At 40.9% G+C, this 23,543-nt stretch overlaps 1 non-coding gene across 1 annotated transcript; it reads right to left on the bottom strand.

Annotated features, from left to right (window-relative positions):
* Window positions 1–20,275: 20,275 nt before the first annotated feature.
* Window positions 20,276–20,348, bottom strand: TRNAF-GAA (transfer RNA phenylalanine (anticodon GAA)). The gene has a single exon. It is a non-coding gene; the product is annotated as a tRNA-Phe (tRNA).
* Between the last annotated feature and the right edge of the window lie 3,195 nt (window positions 20,349–23,543).

Consider the following 23,543-nt stretch of genomic DNA (forward strand, 5'->3'; position numbering starts at 1 on the left):
GGATGTGCTGTTTGTGGAAGATTTTGTTCAGCCCTTGCTGTCATGTACTAGAGACAGTAATGTAAGCTCATTGGACATTCATGACACTTTGTTGCCTCTTTTCAGTGGTGGAAATACGAATGTAAGTTCCAATAAGGCAAATGTACAGCCTATGGGGGTTTTTGAAAATGTTCCAGATCATCCCATTACTGATGCAGATGTACATGATGTACTTGATGAGGAAAGGGCTGAAAATGAGCAGGCTAGAGGTATGCCAAAATGGCTGGTGCACACTTTGCGTGACAGTAAATTGGATGCACCTTTGTCTAGTCGTACTCATTCAGGCTCTCGCCATGCATCTTATGCATCAGATTGTTATGCTTTGGCTGTGTCTAGTTTACATGATGTTGAGGAGCCTCTGTCTTTTGATGAAGCACAGAATTCAGAAAATTGGATGGCTACCATGCAATCAGCATATGATGCACTTATAGAAAATGACACATGGACTTTATGTGATTTGTCTCTTGGCAAAAAGGCCATTGGTACGAAATGGGTTTACAAGTTGAAACGCAAGCCGGATGGTGAGATCGATCGCCATAAGGCTCGACTTGTTGCAAAGGGTTATGCACATCAAAAAGGCATAGATTATGAAGAGACTTTTGCTCCCACTTGTCGTATGACTACTGTGCGTTTTCTATGTGCATTGGCAGCTCATGTTGGTTGGGATGTACATCAATCAGACATTGTTACTGCTTTCTTGAATGGTGACATATTTGAGGAAGTTATGATGTAACGCAACCTCGCGGTTTTTTCATAAAAGGACAAGAGGACAAAGTGTGCAAATGTAAGAAGGCTTTGTATGGGTTGAAGCAATCTCCTCATGCTTGGTATGAGAAAGCTGACTCTCATTTGGTTAAACGAGGCTTTCATAACAGTCCAGTAGAAAGCACATTGTATGTAAGCGTGAGGGTGATGTACTTCTCATTGTGGTTCTTTATGTCGATGATTTGCTGATCATTGAACCAAATGAGAGACATATTGCTGAATTAAGGCTGATTTGAATGCTACTTTCAAGATGAAAGATTTGGGGCTGTTGCATCATTACTTGGGTATACAGTTTAAGCAGTGTGATGGTGGTTTTGCCTTGTGTCAGAAAAGTTACACAGGGACATTGCTATGTAAGTTTGGACTTGAGGATTGAAAACCTATTGACACTCCCATGAAAACAGGTTTGAAGTTGAGTCTACATGATGCTAGCGAACCTGCTGATGTCACAATTTACCAAAGTGCTGTTGGCTGCCTCATTTATGTATGCAACACGAGGCCGTATATTTAGTTTGCAGTCTCATAGGTCAGCAGATTTAGGCATAGCCCAGGGTCTAAGCATTGGCAAGTTGTCAAGAGGATTTTCTGCTACCTTAGTGGCACTTTACATCTTGGCTTGTTTTATCCCAAGGGGAGATCATTGCCGCAAGACTTACATGCCTTTTCGGACTCAGATTGGGTTGGTTGTTTTGACACGCGAGTGTCCACAAGTGGTTTTTGTTTCATGCTTGGCAGTTCATGTATATCATGGTTGAGCAAGAAGCAACCTATTGTGGCCACTTTGAGTTGTGAGGTTTAGTACAGGGCAGTCTTCACAGCTAGGGTTGAGTGTGTATGGCTCAGACGCCTTATGGCTGATTTGGGTGTTGGACAGGACACTGCCAACACTATCTGCAATGACAGTCAGAGCGCATTGGCAGTTTCAAAAACCCAATTTTTCATGCTTGCACAAAGAAAATTGAGGTGCATTACCATTATGTTAGGGAGAGGCTCTCAGCAAGAGAGATCAGCTTGGCTTATGTGCCAACACAGGACAACCTTGCAGATCTTTTCACAAAGGCATTGTCTCGTGAGAAGCTTGAAGCTTTCCGCAAAGCTTTGGGCTTACTCCCCTTTGTGGACTGATCATGTCCTCAGGGCATGGCACTTCTATTTACTCATGTGCGAGATCTCATTCACCGCATCAGTCCAGGGGGGATTTGTTACCATATACATGTGGTAGTGATGTGTGTGAACACACCAGGACCGCCGGGGCATTTTTCCCCTCTTTAGGAGGTTTTTTCCCCGGAGCATTGTATATACGCCCATCACTCTAGGGATAGGTATCTTTCCATTGCACACTAAGTAATACACTCTCTATTGTGTGCCTTGAGCTTCCTTCGTCTTCTCCAACAAGCTGTGTGTATTTCTCTGCAACTCTAATTCCAACAACACCTCAAGCTTAGACCGGGTTCCCACCTCAAGCACAACCCTAGCTTTACCTAAGGTCAAAGGACTTTTAACAATAACCATTGGAGGTCTTTAATGAAGCTAACCCTAGGGTTTTTAAGCTCCATTAACTAGCCGTGCTCTTTGATATATCATCTCTGATTTGGACCCCTTTACCATTGGCCCCGTGTCGAGATAGACGTGTAAGCACATGTCTATATTCTAACCCTTGTTCTCGTCTATTCTCCCACATAAATGATCAGTTTAATATGAAAAGATCATTTGGGTTGATTATACATTATATTTTATAACATTACATGTCTCTTGAAATCATAGTCGTCCTTGACTATGAGGTAGAAGAGATAAATCCTTAGTTATTAGTCAATGTTTCTTGGTGGATAGAGGATCCCTTTTTACCCTACGACATCATTTCAAGATGGATGACTAATCCATTTGGTGCTTAGGAGACATAGCTGCCGCAAGCATAGGTGCTCTTTAGTCCATTTCATTCTCCCAAAGTAGAGTGACAAATTCTACTTGGTGTTTGAGAGATGTCATCATCACAAACATGATTCTAAGCATGCATACTACTTAAATTTTTGCACAATAAAAAGAAAACCAGTCTTATAAGACAAAAACATGATCATTTAAGAGAAACATGTACATTTGCTTACTCTAATGTAGCATTGTAAGCCTTGACAATGTTCATACTATCCTTAAGTTGTGTTCCTTGCATCCATCTAGCATCTTCAAAAGGATAATTTTTGAACTTAATAAGATACCGTCAGATAATATTACCATGTCGTAGTACCTTGTCTTCATGCCTCAAGATAGCTTCGGGTTGTAGCACCTCTTCTTGGTCTTCGATTTTGGGAGGGTCCTCAATAATTGATTCACTTGGTGGCTCTCCTTTATAGGGCTTAAGTAGGCTCACATGAAAAGCATTGTGCATGAGCCAATGGTTGGGCAGCTTGAGTTCATAAGCCATCTCATTGATTGGCTTCAAGGTTTGAAAAGGACCATAGTATCTTTTTGCTAGTTTAGTATAATACTTTTGATGGCCCGTAGGATTTTTCCTCGTCGTTTGCCTCAATCGAGCCTTGGGAAACTTAAGTGAGACCCAGTCATTTTCTTTAAACGTTAAGGCCCTTCTGTGCTTATCAACAATAGATTTTTGCATTTGTTGAGAGATGGAAATAGCCTCCTTAATCTTTTGAAAAGATTCTTGTAGGTCACGGCTATACTCATCGCGGTAGCGAAGATCTTCCCATGTACTTTAAGTAGCAAGGGACTTTTAGGTCTTCCCTCAGTGATTTCAAAAGGTGTTTTTCCCGTAGAAGTATGTACAATATTATTGTACGCATACTCTGCAAGAGGTAATTACTTTTCCTATTGTGAGCATTGATCTACTTCTGTAACATAAGTCTTTAGTAGATCGAGTATCGTAAGATTGGCTATCTCACTTTGGCCATCCATTTGTGGGTGATAGGCCGAAGAGAATTTCAATCTTGTACTTAGATTTTTAAAGAGACCTTTCCAAAAATTACTGGTCATTCTAAGATCTCTATCTGACACGATGGATGTTGGCAATCCATGGTGTTTGAAAATATGTGATATGAAGAGAGTTGCCATTTGGTGTGTCTTAATAGTTTTTTTAACAGGAACATTAGGGGAATTTTGAGGTCATTTTTGTGCCTTTTAGCGTGTAGAGAGAGAGTGGTCTCAACCAATGGTTGAAGAGCTTCCGTTACGGAACCTCTATTTTTGAAAACTCACAAAAAAAGCAAATATTCTATCTTTACCGCAACTTTGAGCTGGTAAATAGCAATGTAAACAAGTAAAAGTGCAAAGGCATTCAATAGCTGTCGCTTTCAGAAAGACGTACTTCTCATATTATATTGTTTTCATTTTGCACGTCGTCATCATAAAACAACGTTTGGATTCTATCTCATGATCTTTTCCAGATTTGAACCGTTTTTTGCACATTCTGCTTATTCTTCTCTTGAACTCAGACTAGACTTCTCTGCTCATTTATTTTTTCACCATGGAATCTTCATCACGATCAAAACGACCAAGAACTTCCATTGAAGCCATTGTCACTTACAACACGACTGATCAAAATGGAGAATGGATTCCAATAACTATACACAAAGGAACGTGGATACTGATGCAACAGAACAAGAGAATAAAGTCTTCCACCAAAAACTCTTTCTTGGCGGGATGGAAGGGCATTGTCAAAGATTTCAGCTTTGGCGACAACAAAAAATCAATCAAAGAGGTGCTGGTGCAGCATGTGTACATGCATAAAGATCTGCATATTAACTCAGAGAGTTCTGCTTTGCCATTACATAGACCAAACTGTAAGTCTCTTAACTTAAATTCTTATTTGTAATGCATGTTGTATAAGGTTATTTGTTGTACAGATTTGTATCCTTCAAACATTATGGAATGGCAGCCAGTAGAATGTGTTATAAATATTCTGGATGTGTGTCATGGATCAATTGGTGAAGAAATATACAAGGGAAGGACTAAGGGTTCATTGGCAGAGAATGGAATATTCTTCTTTGACCATTATTATGTTCCACCTAGAAGGACTGGAGAACTTGGAGCCACAACTAAGCTAGACTTGCCTGATTTCAAAAGTGGAGAATGGTCACTCCCTAGCTCAAATACAAGTGAGGGCTACAGGTGCAAACTGTTTTGTGAGATTCAAAAGTGTTTGAAAGCAAACATAGCAAGCAAACAGAGTAGAATTTCTATATTCATGCCCATTACAGTTTTTGTAGACTTCTTCTCTAATGCTGAAGTCAGAAAATCTAGAACAATGTTTTCAGTGAAGACTTTAGACTCAGCAAATGTACTTGAATTTGTGGATGAGGGTTGGAACACCAAAACAGTGAATGGAATCACTTGTAATGTGCAAGCTGGCTCAATTGCTTGCAAATACATGATAGGGACACAAAACTTCATTATGTCATTTTATTACAGAAGATGGCACTATGTTGGTGGTCAGCTAACTCCACTTGATCAAGACATGGAGGACTTCATTGACAGCCCAATAGAAGACATTGATATATGGGTAAACAATGAGCATCTGTCAATTGTAAAGATAAGAGGCATGTGTAGCTTACATCAATTGAGATTGGACCTGCAAAATGATGAAATTGAACTGCCCACAACATTCTGCTTTCAAATAAATGGTGGAAAGGTAACTGTTATCACTAAAAGTCTCTTGTTCTCTTATTGGTTCTTTATTTCACTTGGGCTATTTTTGTAGGTATCAAAAAGGAATGAAAAGAGGCTACAGTGCAAGGACATCTTGGATGGCATTGTACATTTGGTGCCTTGAACATCCTTTAAGGCAATTTTGTAACACATGACCTGCAAGGATCTTGTTTTGTATCACATGACCTGCAAGGATCTTATTGAAATAAAGATCTAAAAGGATCTTTATTTTGTTATTGAAATGCAACTTTTCCAAACATCAATGATTTTACTTCAATGATTTGATTTTGTAACAGAGTCTTAAAACAAGGTGATCAAAATGTATTCAATTTCAAATATTTGCAATTACATAGACAATTGGATACAAGTGGGCTATAGAATAGACAATTGGATACAAGTGGGCTATAGAATAGACAATTGGATACAAGTGGGAAGCTTGATACAAGTGGGCTACAATTAGATACAAGTGGGAAGCTTGATACAAGTGGGCTGCAAAAAGCTTGATACAAGCTTGATACAAAAAGCTTGATACAAGCTTGATACAAAGGGCTATAGAATAGACAATTGGATACAAGTGGGAAGCTTGATACAAGTGGGCTACAAAAAGCTAGAATAGTTTTCTGCCAGGAGTTTTCCTGTCCCTAGGGGTTGGTGCTTTTGTAGTGGGCTCTTTTGTCCTGGGAGATTTTCTTGTGGGCTCTTTGGCAGGAGGGCTTGAGGGCTGCTTCCTCTTTCTCTTATCATCCATCTCTTCACTTGCCTTTTCCTGCTCACCACTCTCTTCTCCCTCTTCACTTCCCTTTTCCTCTTCTAGTTTTTCTTTCCCCTTTGCCTTTTCTAGCTTTGCTTTCCCCTTTGCCTCTTCTAGTTTTTCTTTCCCCTTTGCCTTTTCTAGTTTTGCTTTCCCCTTTGCCTTTTCTAGCTCTTCAGCATCATCATCTTTAAATACCTCTTGCAGTCGTCCATTTGCTTCAATCATATACTTGATAATCTTTGCTCTTGTCAACCATACATGGTTCTCACTATAGCACTCTCTGTTGATCTATACAAGGCAATAGAAAGCAAGTTTTAGGAACAATAAAATGAGAAAAAAAACAGCTAGCAAATATGAAATATGCTATACTTCTATATTCTGATTGTCATTGTAGTATATGAAGTCCAAGAGGAGCTTGGCATTTGTCACTACCCTCCATCCACATGAATGGCTTTCAGGCTGGATTGGAACCTACAACTCATTACATGTATTTATGGGAAAAAATATTTGAGGATAATCCATTGAAGTGAACAAAGCATAAAGAATTCCAACCTTCACAACTGAAAATTGGATTTCAGTCAGCATCTTTGGCATGGGTGGACAATTCTCCAATGTCTCTATAAATCTTGTAGCAACACTGTCCAAAATTCTTTATTAAAAGTATGTGCTTGAGGTTCTGCTTGTGGTTTACAAAATGTGTCTGCTACTATACTTACAATTTTGCTTGACCATGTACTCCAGCAAGAGAATTGACAAAGTAGCATTTTCTTTTCACAATATCAATTGCAATTAAACTCCAATGTGAGCTATAAAAACAAGCCTCAGCTAGCCTTCTAACATGAATTAGTAAATTCTCTTCACAAGGTGTAGGTAGGAAACTTACCTCTCATGATAGGGAATCAAGAAAATTTCACAGATTTCCAAGTCCACATGAATCAACCACTTTGTGAGCTCTCTAATATTTGTCTCTGTCCTGAGAAAGTGGGAGATAGAAGGGTCTAAAAATTCCACCTTTTTTTGAAGGTCTGGCTCATATGTATGCATCATTAACCTGGTACAAGATATTGTTATATAAAGAGTTCTTGCTATAAACAAAAATACATAGGAAAACAAAAGCAACCTGAGGCATGTGATAAGGAGTGGAGAATTGATCTCCTTGGTCCAGTCCTTGAGAATTTCCAAGGTCTCAGAGTCAAGTGAATTGTAATCCTCCCTAGGATCCTCCTCACTGAATAGAGCGACAACAAAACCAGTAGGATTGACACTCCTCAAGAGGGGCACTAGTTGAGGTTCCAACAGGTCAAGCTCCTTTCTCTCTGCAATTTCCTTGTCTTCCTTTGCTCTCTTTTTCCTTTCCTTTTCCTCTTCTTCAGTAATATCAACTACTCCTACTTCAGGCTCCTTGGGCTTCCTCCATGGAGGAATGTTGAGAATATTAAAGGCCTTAATATCATGCATAGGGACAGGCTCCAACATTCTTGAAAACCTGTATCTCAGCCTCCTGAGGGTGATCATGTCTTTGTCCATCAAAGTAACCCTATGGGCATGAGCTGCACAGATATAGGCATCTTGGAAAAGCTCAATCATAAAGTCCTCAGAAGCCTCTTGGATACATGCTAATGCAGTTCTAGTCCACCTCATGTCAATCTTGTACTCCTCTGCAACTTGTCTGCATAGTCTTTGGAAGGGCAGTTTGGGAATTGCAAGATTGATGGCCTTTATGGCCTTCCTTATCTCTCTTAGACATTTGACCCCCTGCTTGAACTTTCTCTTTGTAAGGAGAGGCTTAAGCTGCACTGGCTTGAAAGCTTTCCTCTGATGTGTAGTCTTTATTTTGCTTGGTTGAGGGTCAGGTGTACTTGGTTTAGGGTCCTTCCTCTGAGATGTGCTCTCCTTTGGTTTTGAAGTACCAGCTAAAGCTTTGCTAGGCTGAGCTTCTTCTTCATCTTCGGATAGAGGCTTATCAACCGGCTTATCAACCTTCCTTGCAGTCTTCTTGGTCCTTGCCATCTTCAAAAGGGATTTCTGTACATAGTGGAACACAACAAACATTAGTAAAAAAAGTAAACGATGTATATTTAGTGGCACACATTTCCGTACATAGTGGAACACATTGCGGTGACACCCCGTAGGCGAAATCACAAAGGGACCAATGTCCTCACACTAACGGTGGTCGCGCACGGCGTGATGGAGCATTACACAAATATGGTGACACTTCGTACGCGAAATTGCGAAAAGAGCACAGTCTTCCCACTTACCAAATTCGCGCACGGGGTGACGGGAGTCCCAAGCGGTGATAACCTCTTAAACATCTTGAGACACATGTTGTACGCATGGTGAAAATAATGGCACACATGAGGTACACATCGTAAACATGATCACATATGTGGACATAGTGGAACACATTGCCTTGAAACTCTGTAAGCGAAATGACAAAATGTCCTTCAAAATGTATATTTAGTGGCACACATTTCCGTACATAGTGGAACACATTGCGATGACACCCCGTACGCGAAATCACAAAGGGACCAAAGTCCTAACACTAACGGTGATCGCACATGATGTGACGGAGCATTACACAGATACGGTGACACTTCGTACGCGAAATTTTGAAGGGAGCAAAGTCCTCCCACTTACCAAATTCGCGCACGGGGTGACGGGAAAACCAAGCGGTGAAAACCTCTTGCGGTACACATTGCGGTACACATCGTAAACATGATCACATATGTGGACATAGTAGAACACATTGCTTTGAAACTCGGTACGCGAAATGATAAAAGAGGCAAAGTCTTCTCACTTACAAATATCGCGCACGGTGTACGCTCAAAGCGCTCGAAGTTTTGGGTTGTGGAACTCCTTCAATACCTCATTCAAAATGCCCTTAGTTTGGGCTTTAAGGATGTTTATATAGGGTGCATGGCGCAAGTCCCTAGGTGCCTAAAAACTAGCCGTTGGACCAAACTTCGAGGTGGCAATGGATTTGCACACTTCCCGAGGCGGCGTTTTTGCCCATAAAAGGAACCTACACAACCCGTTGATTCGCTTATTGTCATTCACGAATTTAAGCCTCCAACCCTCCAAGCGACACACCGCGACACCCGTGCGCGATTTTGGTGGACGTCAACCTCTTCCTAGCAATAGGAAAACGCGTACCAAGTGTCACATTGTGCGCGTTGTTAGTGAGTGACGAGTTTCTCTTAACTTCTCAAAGTTCGCATAGCAAGTGACAAACATAGCATGTCACAATTTTATGTAATTCTTTTTTGCTTGCGCTTAATTTGTGCGCCTCATTTGCTTGACAATTTTATGCTTTTAATTTGTTTGTAGACTTGATATAAAGAAGGGTGGTTAATGTCTTGATAGACTTCTCTTTTCTCTTTTTCAGCTGAGCATTTGTGGATTGTCATAATGGATACAGAGGATATACAAGAGACCGCTGATGATAGGCTGATGTCTTTTCTTTACAAAGTTAATGAACTTACAAGATTTCAAAGTGCCAAACAGATTTTTAATGCTGCCTTTGATCTTCAAGCACTTGTGGATGGCTTCTCTACACAAATTAGTGACTTGAAAGAGATATATACAGAATTGATCAGAGATCACAGGCTTGACAATCTTGTTCATTTTGTTGATATATGCAAAGCAGGTAGCTTGTCAAGGACAGGTATTGCAAAGAAGTGGTCAAGCCTTCATCCAGACTGGCAAAAGATCATAAAGCCTTGCAAATTTCATGGTAATATGCATTGCCAGTTGGTAGATTATGACCTTGGACTTATCATTTTCTTCAGTGTACTCCCAACACCAGAGGGCAAAGAGATTCCAAAGCAGATTTCCCAGGCTGAGGAGGACCAGGAGAAAGAGGAGATAGAGATGGAGTTCCATGAAGAGGAAGAGAAGCTACAAAGCACTGAGATGCTGGACATTGCAAAATTTAAAGCAGAAAACATCACTAAAGTGGAGAATGTTGACATTGAGGATGAAGATGTTGATCCTTTGCATTGCACAGCAACATTTCCCACATACAAAGTTAACAAAAAGGAATATGTTTTGCTGAATGACATTCAGCATCTTTTTGATCTAAGGGAAGATTATGCTTTGGCAGTTTTGGCTGAGTGGGGATCTAATGACATAGGATTTATTGATTACTCACCTTGCCCCTTAGCAGTCTTGGACACAGAGGCAGAAAATTTTATTGACAGCTCAAGTGTTGGAAAGCATGTGCAGGACATTGTTCTGAGATATGAGCAACAGGGTGTACCTTCTGAAGAGGAGTTCAATGAGATCCAGAAAAGGCTCAAAATAGAGCATATGGGAGAGGAAAAGACCAGAGATTATGAAGTAAGGCCAACTAGATCCATTGATATATGGGAACCTGCCTTGTTTGAGGAGGATAAGTCTCCTAAGGTATGTTAATGACCATTTTGCCCTGTCTTATTAATGTGCTGAACAATTAACCAAGACATATTTTTGCAGATTGAAATACTAGACACAGACAAATTCCTTGGCAGAGGGAAGGGTTCCAGACCCTTAAATTTAGGAAGGAACCAGAGCTTGGGACACTTTATTGGGAAGCTCAACAAAGAGACTGTCATTATATTCCATAACAAGTTTACAAGAGAACCATTGCTGCCAATGCTTGCAATTAAAGCACTTACAAAGGTTGTTGGTTCATATCAGCTTCCTCCAGGGTTAGAGAAGTTAATATTGGTGGAAAAGGAGGAAGCCATCAGAATTTTTGGATTCTTCCCTGGCCTTATTGGTTCTAGAGTTGGTTATTTTGCAACAATGGCATCCTATGTGCTTGCCCACTCTGGGGACCTCAAGAGACAAATGATAGGCTACAATAAGCAGAAGTTTTTGAAGTTTAGGGGTGAAGTTGATGTACCTTCATCAAAAGACTGACTTTGCTCATACCTGTACTTTGGCCCACTTTCTACCTTGTCTCTCTCTTGTAGCTAGCCATTGTAAGAATTTTTCATTTGCAGATGAACTATTATATGAATTTTTTCTTTTCTGCTTGTTCCTGTGTAAGGCATTTGCTAAATCTGAGTTCAGTAGTGCTTTCTTTGTCATTTTTGATCTGGTTCTATGCCATATTTGTCTATAGAACCATTGGAAAACCTCAAGCAAGCTGTTTGCCTTCACTGCACCTCCTCCATGTCTTGTATGCTTGAAAAACTTGGTTCTTGCTTGATAATGGGATTTCTCCATGCCTTGTGTAGACCATATGGACAGGGAGCCCCATCTCTTTACAAACCAGGGAGTGTGATTGTAAATTATATGCTGGCAAAGTAAAAGTGTGTCAATAATTAGTAAGTATGAGATTAATCATATGCTTCCAAACTAAAAGTATGTACATATTAAAAAGGAATAAAAAACTTACCATGTAATGTGTGAATTCCTGATCCCAAGCATCTTTCATTGCACTTCTGAAGTTATTGAGCACTTTCTTGAAATTTGGCATATCATTTTTTCCCCAGGATGTCTTATCACAGTAGGAAAATACTTTGTCTAGTGATTCCCATACCTCTGCCTTTTTGTTTCTTGATGTACCTTCAAGACCATGATCTTTGATGGCATTGTGGAGAGATTTCCACTGGTTATACTTCACATTGGATGAACCCTTCTTGGCATTTACCTTTCCTAGTTTGCCATGAAACCCTAGGAAAGCTCTGGCCTTCACACCACCAACAGATACCTTTCTAGGCACATTTTTTCCATTTGAAGACCTCTTCAGGTCTGTTTCAATCTTAACCTTACCACTGTGAAGGCCAATTTCTGATAAAACCGTTTCAATACATTTGATTGCAGCATCTCTAGCTGCTTTTGGCTGTAACTTCCAGGCAAACCCCACATAGAGATGTACAATTTTCTCCACAATTCTGCAAAGAGCATGCAGAGTGCATATGTGGACATTAGCAAGTGGAATATTTAAAACTGCTTTGAAGTTTGGATCTTGAGTATGCCTATTGGGTGCTTTGTTCCAATTTGCAGGATTACATTCTTTTGCTGATGCCATACAATACAGACAAGGGCTCTTTGCCATAGCTCCTTTGGAGACATTGTACATACATTTAAGGGTTTTAAGGTCTCCTCCCATGTGCCATTCCACCCTGTAACTTCCAAACCCTTCAACTTCAAGCTCTTCCCCTAATTCTTGTGCATTAATAACTTCGGGTATTATTGTTTGATGGAAAACCCAATCCAGAACATCAAAGTCTTCACTCTCTACTTCAAAAGCACCTAGCCACCAGACATTCTTCTCCGATTTCACGCTGAAGTACTTGGTATCCTTCGGTTTCAATGCTCTGTTCATTAAAGTTATGGAAATCCTCTCAATTTTTCTGTTCTTAACAATCTCACATTCATCAAGCTTTATCACAAAACTGACAACACCATTTGCTTCTGTATGCTCCAGCTCATAGAATCTGATCATTTCCTTCTGAAGTGTCTTCAAGTCAAGGAAAATATTATTGAACTCGTCAAATTGAAGATCCCTCTTTTTACCATGATAGGTACCATGAATGTGGTGAGGCTCACCCAACATCTCCATTATCCTCTCATTGATCTTTTTCCTTGCCTGCTGCACAATGGATGGCTTTGGAAGCAAAGAGGACCTGACCTTACATTTCTTTAACCTTGACTTCATATTTCTAAACAGCTTGCTATAACCATCTCTGCTAATGCCTACCTTATCCATAGTATATTGCACATCCTCCTTGTCCAAGCAAGAGCTCTGCAAAAATCCCTCAATGCACTGCTCCTTTGCCTTTTTAAACTTCTTCTCTGTGAAAATCTTTTTGGCAACCTTGAGAGGTAAAACATCACAATAATGTTTAGCTGCCATTTCCATGTTTGATGCAGAGTTTGGTTGTAGCAAAGTCCTAAATCAAAAGGTACAAAATTAACTGATTATTGTCCAAATGACACCAACAAAATAAACAAACTAAATTAAAGTTAACTAAATATTAATCATTTAATAAAGAACAATAGCATAATAACAATAACATAAGGAGAATCACAATACAACTTAACAAAAAGATTAACACAATACAACTTAACAAAAAGATTAACAACCTAACATAAGCAGAATCACAATACAACTTAACAAAAAGAATCACAATACAACTTAACAAAAAGATTAACAACCTAACATAAGCAGAATCATATAAAATAAGCATAACAACCTAACAAAAAGATTAACAACCTAACATAAGCAGAATCATATAAAATAACAATACCTTGCTGCTCTGATTCTCCTGCTGCAACCTCCTCCACCACGTCTCAAGGCTTCAATGTTCTTTAACTTCTTTTCTCTTTGTCTGTTTCCTAACATTGTATTCTTGCTTCTAGCTTGTTTGAGCTGAGTTTGTAGCTTTTCATTGCTCTCTTTACATTCCTCAAGTTGTTGTTTAAGAGTATTTATCATTTGTTTGGTCAAATGATCTTCTAACTTAAGAATATCTCTCTCTGCCGCAAGACTCTGTGTATAACCCAGCAACCCTCTTTGACCATCACCCACAAATTTTATCAAAGATGAACAATTTGAGAATGGGGGAGTGCTCTTTGTCATTGGGTCCACTGGATACAATCTTCCATCAGTCCAGAGATCAATGTGATTTTTTTGATCTTGCCGCATTGCTTCAAATATGGACGAGGACACCTCTGCACATTTGTTTCTCTTGCGCACTGGACAATATTCTTCATTTAGCTCAATGTGTAGATGGTATAAGCTTCTTCTCTTCCTCATGGAAGTCTGTTAACAGTATTTGTTAGAGATAGTACTATAGGAAAAATCTGTGCAGATACGAGGAAGAAGACGACACAGAAAAGGTTTGTTTCAGCTTTTGGAAATTTTGAATTTTGGGCCAGAACTGACCTTTTCGTTAGTTTTGGAGGGAGTATTTTTTAGAATACGAAAGATCCTAGAAAGATTTGACAATGACATGTTTCGGTGGAGGTAAAAAGGACGCAAACTCACCTTTTTACAAACATTTCACTATTTTTAAAATAAAGTATATATTCTCTCTCTACATATTCTTACAGGGCACAAAAGTGACCTCAAAATTCCCCTAATGATAAAGTGTGCTTGCTTGCTAAACCTGTCGACTATTGTCCATATTCCTGTATTCCCATGGATATACTTGGGTAATCCAAAGATAAAATCCATGGATATACTCTCCCATGGTGAATTAGGGATTGACAATGGCTGGAGTAATCCAGGTTGCTTCCCTCTATCATACTTAGTCTTTTGGCATACTACACATTTTGAAACATACTCTTGTATGCCCACTTTCATGGTAGGCCAATAGAAATATGTCTCTACTCCTTGAAGGAGTAGGTTGAATGCCTCTATGCCTCGCATAGGGAGGAGCATGAGATTTATACATAACTTTCTCATGAAGGGAGCGGGTAAAACATAGCCTATTGCCATGGAGAAGATAACCATCCTACAAAGTGAATGGTTCCTCTTTCTTCCCCAAAGCAAGGGCTGACATTATGTCTTTAAAGTTAGGGTCAGTGGCATACTCATCTATCATAGAAGATAGCTCATTGTGAGTAGCTATAGACACCGCATTAACTTTTGGTCGTCATGAAAGGGCATTGGCCACTTGTTTTTTATTACCAGCAATGTGAGCAATATGAAAATAAAATTGCGAAAGAAACTTTGTCCACCTCATTTGTTTGTAGAAAATCTTGGTTTGCATCATGAAGTACTTGAGACGCTGGTGGTCTGTTCGTAAAATAAATGGAGTCCCCAGTAGATAGTGCTTCCATGTGTATAGGGCATGTAGAACAGCTAAAAGCTCTTTCTCATAAATGCCCAAGACCTGTTCATCCATATTGAGCCTTCGGATCTCATATGCTATGGCATGCCCTTCTTGAAGCAAGAATGCTCCAAGGAAATCACCACAAGCATCATATTGGACCTTAAATGGCTTTGAGAGATCAGGAAGCATAAGGACTGGTTGGGAGGTTAGCTTCTCTTTGAACTTGTCAAAAGCATTTTGCTCCTTAGCAGTCCATGAATACTTAACGTTCTTCTCTGTTAAGTCATGTCTTGCTATTTGAGAGAATTTTGCTATGAAGCATCTATAGTATGCACACATACCAATAAAGCTTCTTAGCTCATGAAGATTCCTTGAATTAGGCCATGCTTTTATTACCTCCAACTTTGATGGATCCATATGGATACCATCTTGAGAGATATATGACCTAAGTATTGAATCTCTTGAAGGAAAAATTTGCTTGATAAAAATCTTGTTCTCCCTTAATGCTTAAAAAATCACCTGGAGATGTTGCTTGTGTTGCTCCAATGACTTGGAGTAGATGATGATATCATCAAAAACACTCCAGTGAATTTGTGGTAGGGTCCAAAGATTTTCTCCATTAGACGATTGAACAAATCTAGTCCATTAGTCAAGCCAAAAGGCATGACTAGATATTCATAAAGGCCAAACATTGTACGAAATGTGGTCTTTATGATATCTTCATCCACTATCCTTATTTGATGATAGCCACTTTTAAGGTCAATCCTACTAAAGTAGGTAGAGCCTTGTAGCTTATCAATAGATCTTCTACTCGAGGCACGGGAAATTTGTTTCTAATAGTGATATGGTTTAGTGCTCCATAGTCCACATACATGCGGTATGTACCATATTTCTTTTGCACTAAAAGGACTGGAGAACAAAAGGGAGAGGAACTAGGTCTCACCATCCCTTTGTCTATCAATTCTTGTACTTGCCTCATGATCCTCTTGTTGAGCTTGGGAAACTCGATAAGGAGGCTTGGTAGGCGGTGAGCTTCCTGGTAGGATCTCAATTCGATGGTCATCATCCCCTCGGTTTGGAGGTAAGTCCATAGGGATATCATCGATGAACGCATCATGGAATCCTTTTAGAAAATTAAACAAGTCTAACTCTTCTTTATTCCTACCATTTACATTTGATGAAACATTAGGATCTTTCAGGGACTCTTTGACAAAAATCATGTACGCGAAAACTGAGCTTTTCATTGATTTATCAAAAGCAGGAGGATTTACAAGTGGTACAGTACGACCAGACTCACTAGCATCTATATACATGCTCTTTTCCCTGTAGGTGAAGTAGATTCTCCTTTCAGGGAACTTCATGTTCACAGCCATGTCGTTGAACCATGGTGCCCCTAGGATAGCATCCTCATGTTGCAGAGGAGAAATGAAAAAGTCTTCTTTGTCGACATAGCTTTGGACATGAAACCTCAACTTCCCAATCAATGGAGTAATAGAGGTTTGCTATTCCTTGAAAGCACTGTCAGCCGTTACAATATCTCACATCTCGAAAGCTTGAATGCCCAACTTGGTGGCCAACTCCGTTGATATGAAGTTGTGAGTAGAGCCAGGGTCAAACAACATGAAGGCATCATGCTCCCTTACCTTTCCCCAAGCATAGGAGAGAGGTGATCCTTTGCAATGAGCATCCTCTTTTGGAGCTTCAATAGTGGAAGCTCTAGAAGTCTCGTTGTGAGCATTTCTCTTCAGGCAAGAACGATAGCCGTGTCCTTGCTTCCCACACTTAAAACATGTATGGTCTTGCAAAAAGCTTCAAGCTCTTCAAGAGAGATTTTGTTTTTACCTTTGTAAACTCCCTTCGCCTTGGACCAATTATTGTTATTGTTGTTATTGGAATTGCCTTGGGAAGAATTTTGGGCATTGGTTTTCTCCTTTGCATCAGCTTTGTCTTTGTTTTCCATGGGCTTGAAATTCTGTCTAGCCCCTTGTTGGAAATTTATGTGTGAAGCAACCATGTTGTGGTGGATTACTTCGGTGATAGAACCAGGCCGTTGGGAGTTGACGTACTCAGCCATCTCTTCAGGTAATCCCGCACATAATTGTTTCTTTTGCTCGGTGAAGTCTATCTTTTGAAAAACAATAGCCTTGAGAAGTAAATCCCAAAACTTGTTTACATATTTGTGAATAGACTCATGGGAGAGAAGCTTCCAACTTCGCCATCCGATAAGCACTTTGTTCTTTGCATTGCTTGCAAGAAATTGCTTCATGATAAAAACTCGTAGAGTTTTTCATGTCTTTGGGGCTTCGGTGTTGCCACAAAGGCTAGCATGGAAGTCCATAACTACAATATGGCATAGCTTGGAGGACTCCATGAAGCCCTCGTCTCCAAAGGCCGCATCAAATTGCTGGATGAAGGCCAATACTTTGTCACAGTAGCACCAAAGGTGCCATCATAGGTGAGAAAAGAGATACTCTTTCCTCCCTCTTTGAACTTATTGAGCTTTTGTGACCTTTGCCATGCAGGGTATGATTTGTGATGTCCTCCCTTCTTGTATTCTCTAGGAGAATAGCCATAGCTTTCGTCCGAAGAGGAGGAAGGTGAAGAAGAAGGAGAAGAGGGTGACCTTTTTCTTGCCCTTTTCTTCCTTTGTTTCCTTTCTTGAAAGAGAGAGAGAGAATTAGAGACATCGACAACAATTGAGGACCGGATTTATGTGGAGCCAGTCCCCCCTCCAATTGGGTTTTGTATTATAGGTTCTTCCATCATGAGAGACTTGATACAATACAATCTTTGTGCTCCTTATGACCTAGGTGATGCAATGAAGATGGAAAGCTTCATATATCACAAGCATAACATAAAATTTGCAAAAAGAATTAACTATCTCAAGCCTCAGTCTCAACGCCTCAAGCACCTTCAAAGGTGGAGAGAGATAGCGGGGAATGAGGGTAGGAAAGAGGAAGAAGAAACATTCATAGGAAAAAGAAATAGTTCCTCACTTATCATCACTCTTCTTGCTTGCATACATAATAGACTAGTAATGAAGATGGAGAAGATGGCAAGCTTAAGCATTGGAGCATGGCTCTTGGTTGGATTTGCATTCCATAACCAAGAGTGTTGGTGTAGGCTATCAACTTCTCTACTAGCTTGGAGAAGGAGATGGAGCTCTTGCACTTTGCATTTCACACAATGAGAGTGTGTGTGAGTGTATGTGGGAGAGTATACCCCCCAAGAAACCCCCCTTATTGCTTTGGTCGACCCCACCCCCCCCCCCCCCCCCCCCCCCCCCCCCCCCCTTGTAGCTCATGCTTGAAGCTCATTGGACCCCACCATACATAGCCAATCATATGCAAGAGGCATATCAAGCAACAAAAGGGTAGTCTTGGGACAAGTGTCCCCCTTTCCCCTTTGAGAGAGAGGACTTAATAAATGCAAAACCAATTAATTAAATCAACTAAAGTTTCATTGGACCGCTTGGGAGGCTAGCCAATAGGCTTTAGGCACACAATGAGGGCAACATGACGAGGATCTTGACAAGTGTCCTATTTGCCTTCTTGGTACCAAGCTTGCCTTGTGTGAGGGTGTGTGTGTTCTCTCTCGAGCCCGTAGAATGAGGGCTCGCCCCCGGTTGTGTAGGGATACTTTGACTTTGTGGAACACCTTCACTTCAAGCACCTTAGTCATGGAGCACCTTAGCACCTTAGTCATTAAGCACCTCAAGACCTTAGTCAACAAGCACAACAAGCACCTTAGTAAGCAAACACGACAAGCACCTCAAGCTTGGGCCGGGTTCCCACCTCACCCTAGCTTACCTAAGGTCAAAGGAATTTTAACAGTAACCATTGGAGGTCTTTAATGAAGATAACCCTATTGTCTTTAAGCTCCATTAGCTAGCCGTGCTCTTTGACAGATCATCTCTCATTTGGATCCCTTTACCATTGGCTCCATGTCGAGATAGACCTGTAAGCACATGTCTATATTCTAACCCTTGTTCCCGTATATTCTCCCACATTAAATGATCAGTTTAATATGCGAAAATCATTTGGGTTGGTTAGATATTAGATTTTATGACATGGTTGTGTATGAGAGTTGTTCTCTACTTTTGTGTGTGTGTGTGTGTGTGTGTGTGTGTGTGTGTGTGTGTCTCATGCTCTGCTCCTTTCCATCTCTCATGGCTTGTGCAAGCCAACACTAATAAACCCAATATAAATAAAGCCTGTGGACATTGATGGGCTAAGGGTAATGCTTTATCTCAGATGGCTAGTAGGGTGGCACGATTTTGGATTCAATTTCATTAGAGAGAATCGTGAGAGATTCGTTGCCGAGGTGGGTTAAACACAAACAAGAAAGGGATAGCTCCCGATAGGCAGGGAACATACAACTAAAACCATAGTCGCGGAAGACTCAAAATATGAACCAAACTTGCCGGTCCATCCCCTATGCCCTCACTTCAAGATCCTCAATTTCCAAACTCAGTAAGAAGCAATAGCCTTGAAGACAAATGAATTTGAGCTCTCAAGGGGCTAGACCATCCCCATCTCGAGGTGTGGATAAAGGGGAAAGGCGGTTGACGTTTTTTATTTACTTGATAACCCTTCTTCTCTTGAAAGCATTGCTACCATACAGGAGGCTGCCAGAATGATTGCCTTACCAATAGAGATCTCTAGTATAATTGGAGGTCGGTATGAATAAAGTTGATCCTCCCCGCTCTCCGTATTTTTGTTTGTTGATGGAGTTGAAAGCCAATCGCAAGAGGGGCCAACCCTCGGGACTAAATGACACGGAGCATTTAAGAGGGGGAGGTGAAGGGATGAATGAACGGGAAGTCCGCACGCAGCTGTCGAGGCGATGTCCGTCGTAGATCTCCTATTAAAACTAAACCCAGCCAAGAACTAAACACGGACACAGGGCCGGTCCGGGTTTAGTTCTAGGGGAATCCAGGTTTAGTGTTTATAACACCATTTTTTGAGGGGGCTCACCCACCTCGGGATGCCCGCCACCCTCCTCCACCGTCGATCCCCTTACCCACCCCCACGTGCGCAACCGTGTTACTGAGTGTTGTGGGGGGCCAACGGACGCTCTGTCTCTCTTACAACGTGGGAGGCGCGTAGCTCTTGCGCCAGTGCGCAGGCTACGTAGTGTACGGCTCTCTCTCTCTCTCAATGTTTAAAAAAAAATTCCTTCGTTGCTTAATACACGAATTGTGACTTTTGCAAAATAAAATAAAACTCCTTCGCACCAAGGACTCAAAACTCGCACTAGAGCCGCTGAGACTCAATCTTCACTTCCAGTAGAGTGCGGTGAGCGTGGATCGAACACGCGGCCTTCAGATCTTCAGTCTGACGCTCTCCCAACTGAGCTATCCCCGCTAGATGGCCACCAATGGCCCATTACAAATCCTGTCAAGGTGGGTTTCGCCTCCATGATGGCACGCAGGTACATACTGCACGGCTTCACAAGGCCTTGGTGAGTGTGTAGAAGACCATCTACGCTAGTAGCATGTTGTAACACCAACCACGATAAGAATGCTAATTTCTCATGCGACCCAATAGCAACTTGTCGTTAACAACAATTGGGTCGAGACAGATATGCTGTTTTATTCATAAAGTTGCCCTTGCCTTCATTGCAACGACAATAAGAACTTTGTATGATACTTGGCTTTTGACCATACTTCGTGCCATGTTTTTTTTTGTTTCTTTTTTTTGCCGTTCAAAGCTTCGCTTCCAAGATTACGCCCACTCACCCACACCCACATGTCTCAAGGGTTGAACTAGTGGTTGCGCTTGAAGCCCCTCACCTTAACCACTATGCCTTCGTGCCATCTTCACAAAATGATTTATTTTCCTCTCATAAACACCATTTTGATGAGGCAAAGAAGATTAATATTTTATCCCACCACTCTCCATAAATGCACTAAATCCTTCAAACATACACTCCACCCCTAGATCACAATGAAGGATGCCCACCTAGATACATTTCAGCCATAAGAAAACATTGCCTTGATACATCATAGGCAACTCTTTTGATGAGAGAGGAGTTTGCTTATGTAGCGTAGTTACAGAACATGCCTTACTTGATGTTTTGGCATCAAACCTTGTTCTTGGTGGCTTTCAAATGACCAAAGAGCTTGTACAAATAACTCTAATCTCACATGAAAGTCTTTGTTTGAGTAAAAAATATGTGCCCAAATTCCTATGAGTGTAGGTGTCCGCTCACATTCCCCCACCTACATTGATGGTATGTGTGTGTGTGCACGCGCGCGCGCGCACACACACACACACACACATGCAGAGTCAAGTGTGCTATATAGCACAACCCATAAAAGGCTACAATGTGCCTATTCTGTAGAAATTTGCACTACAAAAGATTCACATTTTCATGTAAGCTATGTGTAATTATAATCTATTGCCATAGAGATGATAACCATCGTGCACATTGTATGGTTTCTCTTTCTTCCCTAGTGCAATAGCTGACATTATATCTTTGAAATCTAGATCCATATCATACTCATCTATCATAGAAGATAGATCATTGTGAGTAGATAATGATACAACATTTACCTTTGGTCGTGAAAGAGCATCGGCCACTTGGTTGTTCTTACCAACTATGTGAGCAATATGAAAATTAAATTGTGAAAGAGTGTTTGCCCACCTCGTTTGCTTATCACTTAATTTAGTTTGTGTAAAAAAAAAAACTACTTAAGAATTTGGTGATCTGTGTGAAAAGTAAATGGAGTGGCTAGGAGATAATGATTCCATGCATCTATGTCATGTGAAATAAAATAGCTAGCAACTCCATTTCATATATGCATAGATTCTTTTCTTGGTCATTCAATCTCCTACTTTTTAATGCTATGGCATTCCCTTTTTGAAGCAACACAACCCCAAGGCAATGCCCACAATCATCACATTGGACTTCAAAAGGTTTTGAGAGGTCCAATAATATTAACACTGGTTGAGAGATAAGAGTCCCTTTAAGATTGTCAAAAGATTCTGCCCATAAAGCCAAATGCCAACAACGAATTGGCCACTGTAGCCAATTGCTTTTTAATCAGCGTTGGTGGGACCGACATCGAGCACGCATTCTCCATTTCGACCACCTGTGGTAGAATTTTCTTCCAGGCCTAGAAATCCGTCTCCCCAATCGACTAGACGTGGTGTGACTCGCCTCGCCTAGCCCCTTCAGCAGTTCTCTTAAGGTGGCCATCCTCCTGAGTCTTGCCGCTTTCCTACTCACCTTCCTTGGGATTGGACGACTAGGCCTCCAGTTGATGGTCCTTGGACGTTCCATGCACCCGGCCACTGCCTCTGCATACGAGGTCTTAGGTGAGTTCATCATTCGACTCAACCGATATTGCATGGTCGTTTAGCCCTTATAGCGGATTCCCTATGTGCGAACGATACCCAAGTTCTCAAAATCAATTACCAACAGAAGTAGTAGCAAAAACGCTGAAGATGTGTCACTCTAAAGATGTGTATTAAAATGACGCTGAAGATAGCTAACGCGTTGGAAATACTATAATAGGCGAACATAATATGTGACCCAGGTCGCGTGCGGGAGAGAGAGAACTTGACGCTTCGCCTGCTCACCCCTGATCGAGCTCCACCTCAACGTAGACGACCCCACACCAAGGCTCACGGATGTAGACCAAAAGCTGTTAAACAAAAAACAGCCTCGGAGCTAGCAAACTCCTCTCAAAACCACCAAAGCAGCCCTTAGCTCCTCCCGCCACTCAGCTCACACCCCACTCTTGCTGCTCAGAGTTGCATGCGACCACACCACCAATAAGTTCACAGCCTACACTACCTCGCAGCCTCATGGCATCCTACTCTTTCTTCATCGCTCGACTCTACACTTTAACTTACATTTAGGCTTTAGGATCAACGACCCCGCTTTAACTAGCAAGATCTTAGCAAAAAGGCCGTATAGCTCCCCAATATGCATCCTACCATGAAACCCGATGTTTGAATCCCCCGAGGCCTTCAAGGAGTTGTGCCGAACAACAAGTAAAGTTTCAGGTGAAGCCTTCAATAGACATGCATGCAGATGTCATCCTTGGACATTAGTGGTTAGACCAACACAAGGCTTACAAAGAAGATACAGTGCTAATACTCTCTTCTCCAAGAGGTAGTCAACAACATTTGTAGGTACCATTAATGCTTAGTTTAGAGTTGCAAACGTCAAAAGAATCAAAGAAAAATCTTGCAGACAAAGGTAAAGCTAAAGTGAAACTTCCACCGACTAGCAAAGAAGATGTGACCGCATATGCCTCTACATCAAAGAATTCTCATGGATCAGCTTCCTCAAGCAAGAAAGACTTTCAAAACTTCAAGTCAATTGCTGACCTAACTAAAACCTCTAAGGAGCCATCCAACAAATCAAAGTTATATCAGCCAAAGTACTCAAGAAAGCAAAGGAATGTCAAACAAGTGTTTGTTTCGAGTAATTTAGTCAAAGTCAATGATCCGGTTTGGATTAAAGACAAGAATTCAACACAGAAAGACAAACACATGGGATGGATAGCATCACAATGGAGCTTAAAAGAACATGAGTACTATAGAGGT

The sequence above is a fragment of the Adiantum capillus-veneris genome, chromosome 8, assembly GCF_014529385.1.
Source record: "Adiantum capillus-veneris isolate H3 chromosome 8, ASM1452938v2, whole genome shotgun sequence".
NCBI classification, from domain to species: domain Eukaryota; kingdom Viridiplantae; phylum Streptophyta; class Polypodiopsida; order Polypodiales; family Pteridaceae; genus Adiantum; species Adiantum capillus-veneris.